Here is a 14291-nt window from a genome sequence, read left to right as displayed (position 1 = left end):
AAACGCTATTCACGTAACTGTGCTCGAATCCATTTTCATGTTGTGTTTCTTGTTGTGATGAACAAAAGAGACCCGCTGCAGGTAAAAATGGTTTGTGTGTCCGGAGGCGCATGAGTCACCAGGTTTACTGACGCTTTGTGAGGAGAATACAGCGGAAACAATCAGACCACTTTGGCCGCTTCGGAAAATCCAAATGAAATTGGCAGGACCTTTAGCACGCATGGATAATTAAAACAGGAACACCAGGATGTATGGAGGGGGGATCGTATGGGTGGTCCGAGGGTCTCGCTGAGATCTGTATCATTACACAGACAATGGCGATGTTTAATGCTGCGACACGTCAGCAATCGGCACAGCAGAACCCCAAAGTGTCATCAGTGACATCAATAAGAAAAAAAAACATTAAAAAAAACAATAACAAGAAAACATTTGAAGTAATCAGTAAGACTCAGTACCATGAAAACACATTTCTTATTCTTTTTGTATTCATATCTTTTTTATTACCGCTAGATATTTTTATTTCATAAGGGCATTTCCCCCGATAACACCTTTATTTCACCCCACATTTTATTTCATGATGTTCCCTTTTAATAATGTCATATTTCATTTTATAGCATCAGTTTAGTTCATAATGTCACTCTCAACAGCCAACAGTGACCTCATATTTCAGCCATCACATGTCCCCACTACTCCTGGTAGTGAGAGCAGTGCTCTCCTTTTTACATGTGGTATATGCCTATGGCAGCTTTCACAGGAATGAATGGGGCACCATCTTGATGCATGGTATCCAGTTCTCCATAGTGCATCCATATTGTAACCCGTTAACCCGTTGTGTTGTGTTCTTGGTTTCTATATGGGACTTGACCCCGAGGTTAGGAAACACTCAACTATAGATCAACAACAAAACTTATTCTGAACCAACCAGCTGTAAATAAACACAGAACGCTAACGCTAAATGTTTAGCTTAACAAGGCTGAACATCCTACCTACCTAGCCAGCTAACTAGCTAGGCCATCTTGCAGGCTAGGTTGTGAGTGTCTGTTAGAACAGGATGCACTGGCGGCGTGTGTGGTGCTGCTGCGTGGCGTTACCTCTTGCTTCTCTGCTACAGTTTTAATGTCTGTATGGTGGAATATATCACAAACATGAAGAGGATACATGCAGGTGACACACATACAAACAGGTGAGGGCTAGTGTCTTTCCTGTACACTCTTTCTTTCACTTTTTCTGTCTCTCCCTTGCTCCCTCTCGTTCCCCCTGAGGCTATCTCGCTCTTTCAGCAGGGTCAAGGAAAATCACTTCATCATAATTATCCAAGTCAAATTCCATGTCATCAGGAAGGGCAGGCAGGAGTCGCTCCCATATGACACGGTTTTTATTCAATTTCACACAGCTGTCAGAGGTCCACCAACACTGTATTCAAAATGCATTGCCCCAAACCCATTCGTGGTCCTGAATTTCAGCTGTCTAAAAGTCGCTCAACTGAGCTCTACTGAGAGCAGGCTGTTTCTGTGCCTGCTAATAAGCTCCGTCTGTCAACGCCTGCCTTACCTGCTTGCGCTAGCGGTAGCATGTGCTAATGGTTATGGTGGACGTAATGTCATGGCTTGTCAAGATGCTTTCCTTCAACCATACCAGTTTGACCCAGAATGGGACCCAGAAGGAGAGGCTCCTGAAGAAGTACAGACTCTGCGGTTGCAGCAGGACGTTTCAGAATGGTTAGTGTGTCTGTATAATGTTAGTTTTTTATATGTGTTGTTACAGTTACTGCTACGTAGCTAATGGCTAACAGCTAGCAAAAGCTGTGTTTGTCTCCAACTCAGTCTCCAAACTCTTGGACACTGTTCACATCGTCTCTGTCTCCAGTCTGGACGTTTCCAGACTTTTTCACTGTGACAACCAAGCTCCATCGTAATATTATTATCATTAAACTCGCTTCAAACTCCATTGCATAGCGGACCGAAGCGAAGCTAACTAGTTAGCCAGTTTCCAGCTCACTTCATCATACTCGTAGGCAACTGTAAATACTATCAAAACCTGGCGGCACTTACCTGTTGCTCAGGAGCAGTTGCTGGGTCCGATATGGTTGGGACTGATCCTTGTACGAGGGTCAGTGTCAAAGTGTCAGCTTTGTACTGACCCTCGTTACTGACGGAGTCCGATGTGAAGTGGTTAGCACACAGATACAAGCTAACACAAACCGCAGCCGCCACATTGTCATTAAAAAAGAAACACAACCACTGTCTCTGCTGTTGCTCTGTAGCTGGGACAGAATATAGGCACTTATGTTAATTTGTACAACCAACAACAGAGCAATTTGCGTATCTAGCTCTGAGCGAAGACATTGCAAAAACTGCTATCTTACCGCTGGACACACCAAACTTCACCTCTGGGATGAACGCCCCCCTGTCAGATATCTCCAATCACTGCACAGAGGAGGCCTGTCTATGTAAATGACTCCTTTCATTATGTAACGACAGGAGCTGAATCTGAACAGCTGTGTTACCAGTGGGTGGGCTGCAGAGACCATGCAGGAATCATTTGTTTTCCTCATTCTGGGAGTTGGCAGGCTCAGGGAGGACCAGCTTATGTATGTAGAGAGCACAGAAAACGTGTTTTTCATAATATGGGACTTTTGAAGGGAGGCTCAGAGGCAACTCCATTGTCGTAGAGAGTGAAATAGTAATAATAATATAAATAATAAAAACTCACATTGTAAAAGAGGTTAAATTGAATAAAAGTGTTATTGGGAAAGATGTCATTATGAAAAACAAACACATAATTATTTTATAAGAAAAAAATTAAATAATGAAATAATTATTAAAAATGTGTTTATACTGTTGTGTTTACATCACAGTTGTTCTGTCATTACTAGAGATTACTTTCTGTGTAGTTAACTTCTGTAAACTGTACTGACGAAAAGTGTCTCATGATTTCTATAAGACAATGTTCCCATTTTTTTTACCACCTACTCACTTGTGTCTATTCTAAGCCACACGTTTCCAGTGTTGTCACAACACATCATACAGTGACATGGCTTTACCACAGTAATGGTACGATGGTGCATGATCTTACTTCCCCGCTGCATTCGCTTCTCTTTTGTCTCCATCTTTTCTCGCCTGAGGCTGCTGATGAAACCCAGTAAAAGAGGGATGATTAAAAAACAGATACAAGCGAGTTGTCTGAAGGGATTATAAAGAAGGGAGCGCATTTTCCTTCTTTTCTGGGTTTATTGTCCTCTGGATTCCTAAATGATTAGCGTCTGTGCTCATATTATTTCTGCCGAGTTGCACCATTATGTTCACTGAATTTTGTTTGAGGAATATGAAAAGGAAACACTGACTTGGGTTTCTTATGAAATACAATACAGCCTCGCGTTGCCTTTTCATGGTCCTGAGCTTTGATATTGCTTCTTGTGAGTAAAGCCTCTGCTTCTGTCCTCCATCTTAAAGTCACAGAGCAGATGTTGTGTTGTTGGCACATAAGGGAATATTTGTTGTTTACCTCCTTTTGAAAGACAGAAATAAACCTGCCCCTCCTTCCTCTGCTACCCCGCTGGCGTCTCTGAGAAACAGCCTCTTTCCGCTGCGACACATCAGAAAACAGCGAGCATGCTTGTAAAGGCGCAGGGGGCAGAACGGGGCTTTTCTGAAATGAACCCTGTAGCATTACTATTTAAGGTTTGTGGAGAAGAAAAACAGGCAGACAGAGAGATGAGGGTGAGCCCAGGAGTCTTTGGAGGATTTGATGGTTGGCTGTTTAGTGTATCTGCATGGATAAAGCCAAAGCCCCGGCTTTTTGGTCCACTGGCAGGCAGTTCGCCCTGTACCTCAGCTTAAGGGCCGATGGCAATTATGTGAAATTCATGCATTGTAGCGTCTGTCAGCGTTATCTAAATGTGGTCATCCCTCTGTGTTGGCATTGGTCTGTGGATGCAACCGACTGGATCATAAATCCACCTGAGGCATATCCTCAGTTGACTGATCCTAAGTCCCCCCCACCCACCCACCCATTTACTGTTGCTAGGTTGGACAAGCTTGACAACGGCAAAACGACGTGCAGTGAAGCCAAGCCATTGCAAATCTGTAAGATACACACAAGGGAACCTATAAAAAGCATTATACCATGTTTCTACCTAATGTGAATGATGTTTTCTGCCCATGTCTACGCTCCAGATGCATCTCTTCAGTGATCAACTCTGACAGGTGTCAGAAAATACTGCGTGTTAGACTTAGGACAAACTAAAATGTGCATCAAGCGCGGAAAAACATCTGAGCTTATGGGATTGAAAGGTGGGGGGGACTGGGCAAAATACGGTTAATGCTACTGCAGAGCATACTGGCCAATGTAGCATTGAACAGCAAACAGCAGCACTTCCTACGACAGACTCTATGTCTACCGTTGAAGCATGAAGCCATAATCGTGACATGAATTTCAGTTATACCTCTGCTGAATTCTGTTGTTAAATCTTACCATTTCAGTTGTGTTGCACTTGCCCTGTTATTTCCCCTCCATGTTATAAATTTGCCTTTAGAACAGGCGTCTGTTGCTTATGGCTATTGATTCTCCTCTTCATCCCTGAGCCGCCACCGCACGGATCTCTTGAATCATTTATGATCAGTGATTTCCACTCTCAGGTCAGAATACAGCCATTCAGCTATTTGTGCAGACAACCTTGTACCAATAAATACAGACACATTGTGGAATTCTAATAAATGCAACACTACTGGCCTTGTGCTTAATGCTTAATAATCCATCCTTTATTGGGTTTTTACTTCCCAAATGCCATCTCCCTAAGACTTAAATGAGGAGATCTGTTGCCATGTTATGTCAAAACTAGAAAATTGAACTTTAATGGTATAATTTGTGACATATGGCCAGAACTCGAAAGATAATTTGAAAACTATAGGGGGGAAAGCACAACCACTAACCGCTGCTCAGTGTACACTTTGTAGTGTCTGTCTTTAGCTGTAGCAACTAGCTGGTGTTAGCAATTAGTTCAGTAAGGCATGGGGCTAATTAGCCGTATTAGCTAATGAGAGTCTGCCCGCACAGCTGAAACCATGAGGGCAACCAGACCACTGCCTGATACAGATGACACAGGACAACCCGGGGCTAACAGGTTAGCATCCATCCTTGCAACACAGTACGTACGTACCGTAGGCGTCTCTTACATAAAGTCATAAATCAGTGTTGGGGGTAACTTGATACAAAGCAGTCTGTTAGCGTACTGGTAGTTGCTGGTGATTGCCCTCAATAATTTATTTTCTCATGTATGTTTTTTTTTGTTGTTTTTAGATCTCCTCGCTCTCCATTTTCTTGTCTCCATTTTGAATTATCTTTTCTGCTCCTGTCTCTTCAAGGCCTCAAACCTGAATAACCAGTCTACTCTGATTGGTTCAACATACTGTCAGCTTCCATTTAGCGTCACTTCTACCTTGAATATAGGTATAAATTATGCAAATGTGACATGGTGAGGTATTGTCCTGTTATTCAAGGCGGTGCCACTGATGAGGCGTTTGAGGCACTACAGGAACAGAGTTTTCCATGGTAGAGAGGAGCTGACTGTTGGCTTTTTATCTTTCAAGACCTTTTACAAGTTCAAGAAGGAAAAGAATGACATAAAAAAAACCCAAAAACATAATAAGTCTCCTTTTTTACTTTCACAGTTTTCGATGTACTCTGAAACTCAAGCATGTTTTTCCCCCCTGTAAATCCAAGACTCTTGACCTTTTTCTCATCAGAAAATAAAGTTCTGTCTGTCAGGGAGCACACAACAGCAGCACTCACTTCATTAAGGTCAAATGCCACTTCCAGTGAGAACAGCCACTGCTGCTTACGCCTTAGGCTGGCAGGTGTGTCTTCACAGATGCAAGATCCAAATATCTTTTGTCAATATTTACACCACCTGAGGTGCCTTTTGCTAATTTCTCCTCCTCTGCCCTCTGTACCCTGCAGGTGCATGAGGTGGTCAACAAATTGCTGTGAAGCTTGCTGCAGAACCTGATTCCTCATTCTGTCTCTGAGAATGACAGTGATCTTAGGATGCAGTCAAGGCTGTAAGTTTGCCAGAGCCAGCTGTATCTTTACACCATAGGAGTGGGCCAGGGACACAGGTAGCTAGGGACCTTCGGATCTCTCTCAGTCCTTATTTTTGTTCATATTTCATTCTATAACCTCTTATGAAGGCATAAAATCCCCCCGCCCCTCCAACAAAGGTCTGATATAAGAAAGATATATTTGTGGTGGTCAAAATAACATAAACACATGCACAGTGTACTCAGTAATATCTAGTTAATATACCCTGGATCCTGTGATAGACTAGGGACCTGCCAACAATACACACTGCCGTTCAGCCAATGTCAGCTTCAGCCTCACACAAAAAACAAGTACGTAGGTGTCACCAGTGGATGAATGGAAAATGTCCCTGGACATTTTGTCCCCCTCCCTGGGCTATACTCAGACGGTAAGGTTCACCAGGTACTGAATGCCATCATTGATAAATGCTAAATGTTTGCAGGGTCTGTCTGCAGCAGCTCCTATCCTCGGAAACACACCCTGAAGTTTGTCAGTGTTTAAAGTCCTCCCTCCAGACTCGGCTAAGGCAAGAAAACCTGCCATTACATATTACACTCACAGCCGTGACACTTGCTGTTTGGAACTCAGTGTGTGAAACGCCACAGTGCTGTCATATGGGAATAACATCAACTTGACAGGTAACACTTTTTAAGTGTGCTCGTCATCGGGCTATTTAGAGACTGTTAAGATACAGTCGGACTCAGTTGACATGAAGGACCAAGGTTGCCCCTTTAGCATTTTCATCCATGTGTATGTTTTTACACAGCATATTTAAACATTACTTATCTACTTCATAGGTTCAACAGGTATTAACAGCAGGCATTGATTTAAAAACACCTGTATGTGTTGGGTTAGTTAACACAATGGCCCAGTATGATTCTGGTCGGGCCAAGCCCAACTGGCTTATATCACATTTTGACATCAAGTCAAGCATCTTCAAAATTATTCTGACTTCTGGGACCATGACTAAAATTCCTCAGTATAAACCAAACAATACACTTTATGTATGTATTTCCTTTTTACGTGTTTATTGTCTGTGTCATAGATAAATAAACATGTTAAACAAATGATTATTTATCTTTTTTCTTCAGTAGGTGATTGAGTTGTATTTTGCTGTACATTTTGCACAATGTTTGTCATTATTATACTCGCTGCGTTTAAATCAAATCAGACCACAGAAAACAAAGTGAGGTCATTGCATTTCACTCCATGCTATTTTCAGTTGTCCAGCAGATAACAACATACACTTCCCCCAAAACTCCACGATCTTTTGTTTTTATTTGTGAAGTGGAAATGCACTATCCATGCAAAAATGAAGAGCATTCAACTGTCAGCGGCTTGGGGATGGAATCATGAATATCTTATTATCAGTGATATGACCAGGCTCTGGCGTATACATGCTATTCCGTCCTCCATGTGGCTTCATACCCCAACAGGAGCGTTTCAGGAGCGTGGCATCATCACCACCTGCCTGATAATGTTGACTTTCACACTTTGTGATTATTTTGTGTTTGGCTGGGTTTCATTTTTAACAACACTGTGCCGGCTACGGTTTGTGGAAAATTTGTATGTGTGTGCTAACCACTTCACATGGGACTGCTTCAGTAATGAGGGTCAGTACAAAGCTGGCTTTGCCTCGACACTGACCCTCATAAAAGGATCAGTCCCAACCATATGGGACCCAGCAACTGCACCCGAGCCACAGGTAAGTGTCGCCACGGTTTGGTGCAGGCACACAAACAGCCTGCTGTCAGAAGAGTGACTTTTAGACAGCTGAAATTCAGGACCACAGATGGGTTTGGGACAATGCATTTCGAATACAGTGTTCTTGGACCTCTGACAGCTGTGTGAAATTGATGAAAAACAGTATACTATGGGACCTTTAAATCTTGATCTCACAGCAGCAACGACAGACCTACCTTCCCTTTAAAACAGTTTCCTGTGGGCTGGGTGGCCAAAGGTATACCAGTAGAGACACTTATGAGGTGTTGACAGATAGTTAGCGTTAGTTAGCAGTCAACGCTGACTACTTTAGTGTAGGAAGACAATCTAATGCTAATAAATGTCTGCAACGTATGTAACTAACATTGCAGAAGTGGCAACACTTTTGAAATGATTGTCTTTTTTAACAACTGTTTCATTCACCATGACACATTTTATACATCGAAAAGAAATACACATGATGAGAATGTGTATTTCATTAATCAGGCATTTTGAATATTCCGTATAAGACCAGCAGAGCTCACACCAAGCTGATATGTTGTATGTGACTGTCGCCCAGAGACATGCAGAAAGGTGCCCTCTTTTGTTTTCGACTTGTGGAAAGCGATGGCTGACCGCAGACAATCGACTCGGGTAACAGACTGACCAGTACAGATTCCCATAAACCCGTGAGTCATTATGAATCAGTTTTGTTACCGACAAAACACTTGTGCGGCTGATTTCACACGTTAGGACTGGAGACGTTCACCTTTTGCGGGGATAATTTTTCAAAGATTTTTGTTTTGGTTTATCTCTCTCTCTCTCTCTCTCTCACTCTCTCTCTCGCTCTCTCTCTCTCTCTCTCTCTCTCTCTCTGCAATGGTGAATTATGACGTATTGCCCCTTTAATTGCCGGTTAAACTGGGCCTGAGCCTAGTGGTTGCTAAGTGCCCAGAGAGAGACAGGAAGCGGCATTAAGACTGCGGCTGTCTGCAGCATCCATCTGTGACATGGATGGTTAGAGAGTGGGTTAGGGAGGGAGGGGGAGAGGAGAGAGGGGCGTCTGGAAGTACAGCCAGAATGACTCATAGGTCACATTTGCGTGAGTGAATGGGAAAGTGCGTGTGTATTACGTGTGTGTGTGCGTGTGTGTACCTGGGTGTGCACGTGAAATCACATCCCTGCATTAGCACGTTATGCAAAGTTGTGCCTCCGTGTTAATTTGTTTCTAACGGGAAAGCAGAGAGAGAAGTCAGGTTCCTCCGCCCTCCACTCTGAATCATTCACAGATTATTGAAATGCATCAAAGTGATATTTCTCTTTGATGGAACATGTACATTTTCCAACACGTGTGCTTTCAGCGTTGACTCCCTCTCGGCTCACTTCATTCACACTCCTATCGCAAGCAATTTACACAGAGTTCGGGTTCGCAGGCGTCGCTGTAATGCTCGGGGACGTTTTATCAGGGCACGTAGCTATTTAAAGGAGACCTTATGAAACAGTCTCAGCTATTACTTACTGCCCTGATTATCCTGAACTACTGTGAGCAATGCGTGTTTTATGAGGGTCAAATAGTAAAATTTAGAACAGGAGCAAGGATTAAAAAAAAAGATCACTGGTGCTGGTGCCTCAAGTGCTGCAGTGAGCCCAAACCCTAATCGTAAATTTTATGGCAAGGGATCCAGTAGCAGAATTCTCATTTCTGACCAAACTCGAACCAGTTGACACTGATGTCCATGGAGTTGAATTGCTACTGTTGCTAGTATCAGGTGGTATAAGTGATGGTATGACTCTGTTGTGTGACAGTACCAGAGAGCTAAGGGAGAATCGCACAGAAGGTCTGAGCTCTGGTGTACGTCACGACTGGTTGACCGCCTTGTCAGTTCGCTGGGTGTTTACGCCGCTTGACAGAACAGACAGGAGTTGCAAGTAATTAACCACTTGAGGCTGTCTTTCCATATGACAGATCGATACGTTTAGATCAGTTAAGTCTTAATGAAAGTAAGCCACGCTTGCTTGCAGTTTGGTGACCTTACCATGGATTACTGTCTTCTCTCTTGTCTGTTTTCGCTGATCTATCTCCTCCTCTGGATCTTCAGACCAGTCAGGAAGTCATTTATGCTGACAAACCACCTCAGGCAAGCCAACAAATTACTTCTTTGGCTGCCGTCAGAATCTTTACGCACATCCTTTTCCCCCTCCCTTGTCACACATCAGATGGCCGCAGGGGCCGAACAGTTGAAGTCCTCAGCTGATATCTCTCTTCATTAGCCGCTTAATGTTTTCATTTTATGTCTCCCTTACCACTTACAGAACTACTGGCAGAGCTCAGCATACAGACATACATTCACGAGGAACTCATTGTGGAGAGTGTCAAAACAACTGGATTACACATGGAGGTGTGTTGAAAGAGGTTCATTGTGAATTCAATTAGCTCCCTTGGCACCGCAGAATGAGAACTGAGACCCTGTACTTTTCCTGTCATGTCATGTTGATGCCCACGCAAAGAGTTCGATTACTGGGGGAGAAAAATGACTGCAATTATACTGAGTCACTGGAGACAGGGGGACTGTGAGGAGGAGAGTGCAAGAGGAGTGTGTGTGTGTGTGTGTGTGTGTGTGTGTGTATGTGTTCCGCTGAACACTACTACACTACCTTATGTCTGAAATATTACAGTCATGTCAAACTCACTTAAAAAGCTACCAGAACACACACACACACACACACACACACACACACACACACACACACACACACACACACACACACACACACACCTGCTGAAACACCTGCTAATGTATCATCTCAGGGTCTCTTTCACTCTCCACCAAGAATGAATTCCACTTTGCTCAGGTGCACAGCTGGTATCCATGGAGACCAAAGATGGTGCTTCTTCGGATGAATGCCCTCCTGAAGAGCATCTAACGTGCAGTGTCATTGGATTGGCTATGGGACTCCTGGGGGGTGTAGCACACACACACACACACACACACACACGCACACAGGCAAGCACAGACACGCATGAGCACACACACGGAATGTTTATGATGAGGACAGACGCACTGCATAGGGAGATTACAGAGCTTAAGGAACGTGACAAACTAGCTGAGAAAATGAAAATCTCAGTTAGAGGAAACTATAGGAGAAAAAAACAGAGTAATAACAAGGGAAAAAAAGGAGAACACAGTTTTGGGGAAGGAAAAGACTGATCTAAAGCAGCTTCTGTCTAGAGAAGAGCAATGCAGTGCCCTGCTGAGGACTAAATTACATTATGTGACCAACAGCAACGCGCATCTAACAGGTGAGATCCAACAAGGAAAGTCTGAACACAAGGCCACAAAACAAATAGTGCAAGTGGCCAACGTGACACAAATGAAGCAAAACACAGTAACTACCCTTCAAAGTCAAAATAATGCCATGAGCCCAGTGTCAAAGGAGTTGAGGGAAAAAGTCTGTAAATTGGATCATCAGAAAATATTTCTAGAGGACCCTCAAGCATGCATGTGGACAACAAGTACAATTCAATGGATGACCCCACTGTGGTAAGGTATAATCACAAAGTTGCCCCCTCCTGAGAAAAAGCTTGGTCACTGTGTAAGGACCGTACAGGATCAACCCAGCACAGGGAAGCATACACAATTGGAAGATGAGAAAGCTATTGACGATAATAGTCACGACATAAACTTCCATTTTGACAGCTTGGAAGTCAAGATGAGCGAGGTGAGATGGTTAAAAACAGAGCTGAGAGCAACCAGAGAACAGCTTAAAAAGGCAACGAAACCACTACAGCAGAAGGCCAACAATTGGTTAAGGAAATGAATCTTCCATGCCCACATAGCTGACTCAGAAGTCACTGAGGAACCAGTGGCCCTTTCACTAGATGACAGCTCTCCACGTCCTCGTAGGGTTTATGGCAATATCACTGGGTCGACCTTTAAAGCCTCAATTCCTTTGTAAACCACTTTCACTCAAGACAATTGTCACTCCTCCAGCATCATGTTGCCATGGCTCAGTGTGGTAGCCAACCAGTCAGAGGAGTAGGATGGGTCTTATGTGAACATGAATGGGTTCCATCATGACCCGGTGCTGAGCACTGTGGCCTCACTGGTCCTGGTTCAGCCCAGTTCTCCAGTGTGGAGTCCTTCATGTTCTCCTGGTTCTGTGTGGGTTTTCTCCTGAGTGCTTCAGTTCCCCCACAAAATAATTTTAAAAAAGTACGATATAGCTATAGTAAATAGTAATGCATAATAATACATTGAAAATAAAAATACAAAAAATAATGAGCATCAACTCTTAATTTCTTTAGTTTTTATATTTCTTGTATCTGCTGTACCTTGCTTGCGTACAGTGATTACTGAATTAAAAGAACACCACCTTCAACTAAACAGTTTGTGTTTGTACAGCATATTGAACAGGCATGTAACTTGGACACACAAGCACCTTAATCAGAATCACATTTCTTGCCAATAAACCAAATGTCATATAACCTGGTGCATCTGTACAGTCTTGTCCAGGAATGCCTGAAGTACTGACCATTTCTTTACACTTCCAGCATAAACACCCAACCCATTACAGTTCTTGCACTTTATGTGACGCACTAATAATTGAATTAGGTAAGTCTCTTGTTTATTAAATTATTTGGAACACATGTAAATAACAAAACAAAAATATTATGCATTTACATCACACATTATTGAAAACTGCCTATGGATGGAAAACTTAATGTATTTACAGGACATAAAGGTACAATTCAGTGTGTTTACAGGACAGAACGTTACATCTGAAGGTGTTATGGGGCATATAAACAAAAAAACATAGAGCACAGGACTGTTGCTATGCAATAAAACATTTAAAAAAAACAACAAAAAAACAGAAGTCTGGGGTTAGACTTCTGCAAAGCTTATTTGAAGAGTGGTAGTTGCACTGTGTGCAGCAATCATGGTCAGTGTTTCCCACGTTCTACTGTGGTCAGTTGATAGGCAGGTAATGAACTGAAATGCAAAGTCTACTTTCTTAAAAAATGTCTTAGTAATACGTAATAGCTCAAACAGTAGGCTTGACGTGTGAGTGTTATGACCAGTGCTTGAAGCAATTTCCTGCAAAGAAGAACATTTATACACACAGAGCAAACCAACTGATATGACAGAAGGATATGTGTATATATGAAATGTATCAATCAGAGACATATATTACATGAATAACTGTGGTCTGATCTACGTTGCCACCAGTATCAAGTTACACTCACCTGTCAGACAGAGACTCTGCAGAACTAGTGGAAACATCCGGGCATGGCTCTGTCGAGGACTGACGCTTCGAGGGCTGGAGGTTGATGCGTCTCTCTTATAACTATAGGACAGAGATGTAGAATACATCAGCACATCTGAAAAACTTCCAGTTCAAATATAAATGAATATCTGGAACTATGGGAAAAGAACAGAAATGACAAACTGGGCTTATCAGAATGGCTCGTTCTGTTTCTTGCAAATGACTTGTCATATATTGTGACAAAGTTAGTTTTACATCCTGTAAAACAATTTCAGAACTGTGTGCTCCTTCACCTCAACTGTAATTTTCACCACCTTTACAACACTTAAAAAAAAATCAACTGCTTTTATCTCTTTCCCTTCAAATGTCAACTGAACTGCTTCCACCATGTACAGGTCTAACTGACATTTCAGCTCCTATCAGTGCTCACACTTTGACAATTTAAATCTTCAGCTCGTCTTACTCAAACAACTTTCACTGTTTTTGCGCATTTAGACTGATTTCAGTGCTCACACTTCAGATGACTGAGGCCATCCCAACTGAAGGAATTTCTATGAGACGATAATAGTGCAAATACATACATGACTGAAGAATTTGCTCTTTCCTTCAGTTTTGTCCTCCAGTTCTTTCCATCAGTCTTGTTGATCAGACATTACGGCTTTGCCCAGCTAAAGGTAAACTGATTCCCTCTCTTTAAAAAAAGAAAAAAAACCTAATTTTCTCTGTCTTTATTGTTTTATTTTTAACAAGCACAGATGTTTTGGCTGATTCCTTCGGCCTCAGTGAGTCACTGATCACAACTGCAGTCTTTGAATTGACTATCATTAATATCAATCAATATCAATATCAGTCATTTATAGTAATTGCAGACCACCCGACAAACAGTCCAATAATGATTCTTCTCTTACCTCTGTTTGGTCTTCAACAACAGTGAGGATGCTCCACTTTGTATCACCTCAGCACCCATGTTCCCATGAAACCGCTGGGGGAGTGCTATTGCTTCTGCGTATTTATGTGATTTCTGTCAGAACAGAAACTAGGGAGCGACTTGTTGCACATATTTACTGGCATTCAATGTGAACGCAGTCAGACCAGGGCGAAACAACACGGCCTCCGAGAGGTCAGAGGCCAGTTCGACAACAAAGCATTTATTAGTGGTAAACAGTGCTGAGCTGGTCTTCTGGTCTTCTTGCCAGGTTTGGATCCTAACACATCAGGGCTGAGTCAGCAAATCGCACGGCTAAGCA

The 14291-nt window shown here is 42.7% G+C and overlaps 1 long non-coding RNA gene across 1 annotated transcript; it reads left to right on the top strand.

Annotated features, from left to right (window-relative positions):
- Positions 1–5465: 5465 nt before the first annotated feature.
- Positions 5466–7018, top strand: LOC119010166. Its single transcript, XR_005071926.1, has 3 exons — positions 5466–5855; positions 5959–6059; positions 6521–7018. It is a non-coding gene; the product is annotated as an uncharacterized LOC119010166 (long non-coding RNA).
- The last annotated feature ends 7273 nt before the right edge of the window (positions 7019–14291 follow it).

The sequence above is a fragment of the Acanthopagrus latus genome, chromosome 2 (genome assembly GCF_904848185.1).
Source record: "Acanthopagrus latus isolate v.2019 chromosome 2, fAcaLat1.1, whole genome shotgun sequence".
NCBI lineage: Eukaryota > Metazoa > Chordata > Actinopteri > Spariformes > Sparidae > Acanthopagrus > Acanthopagrus latus.
This window is presented reverse-complemented; position numbering and strand designations above follow the sequence as displayed.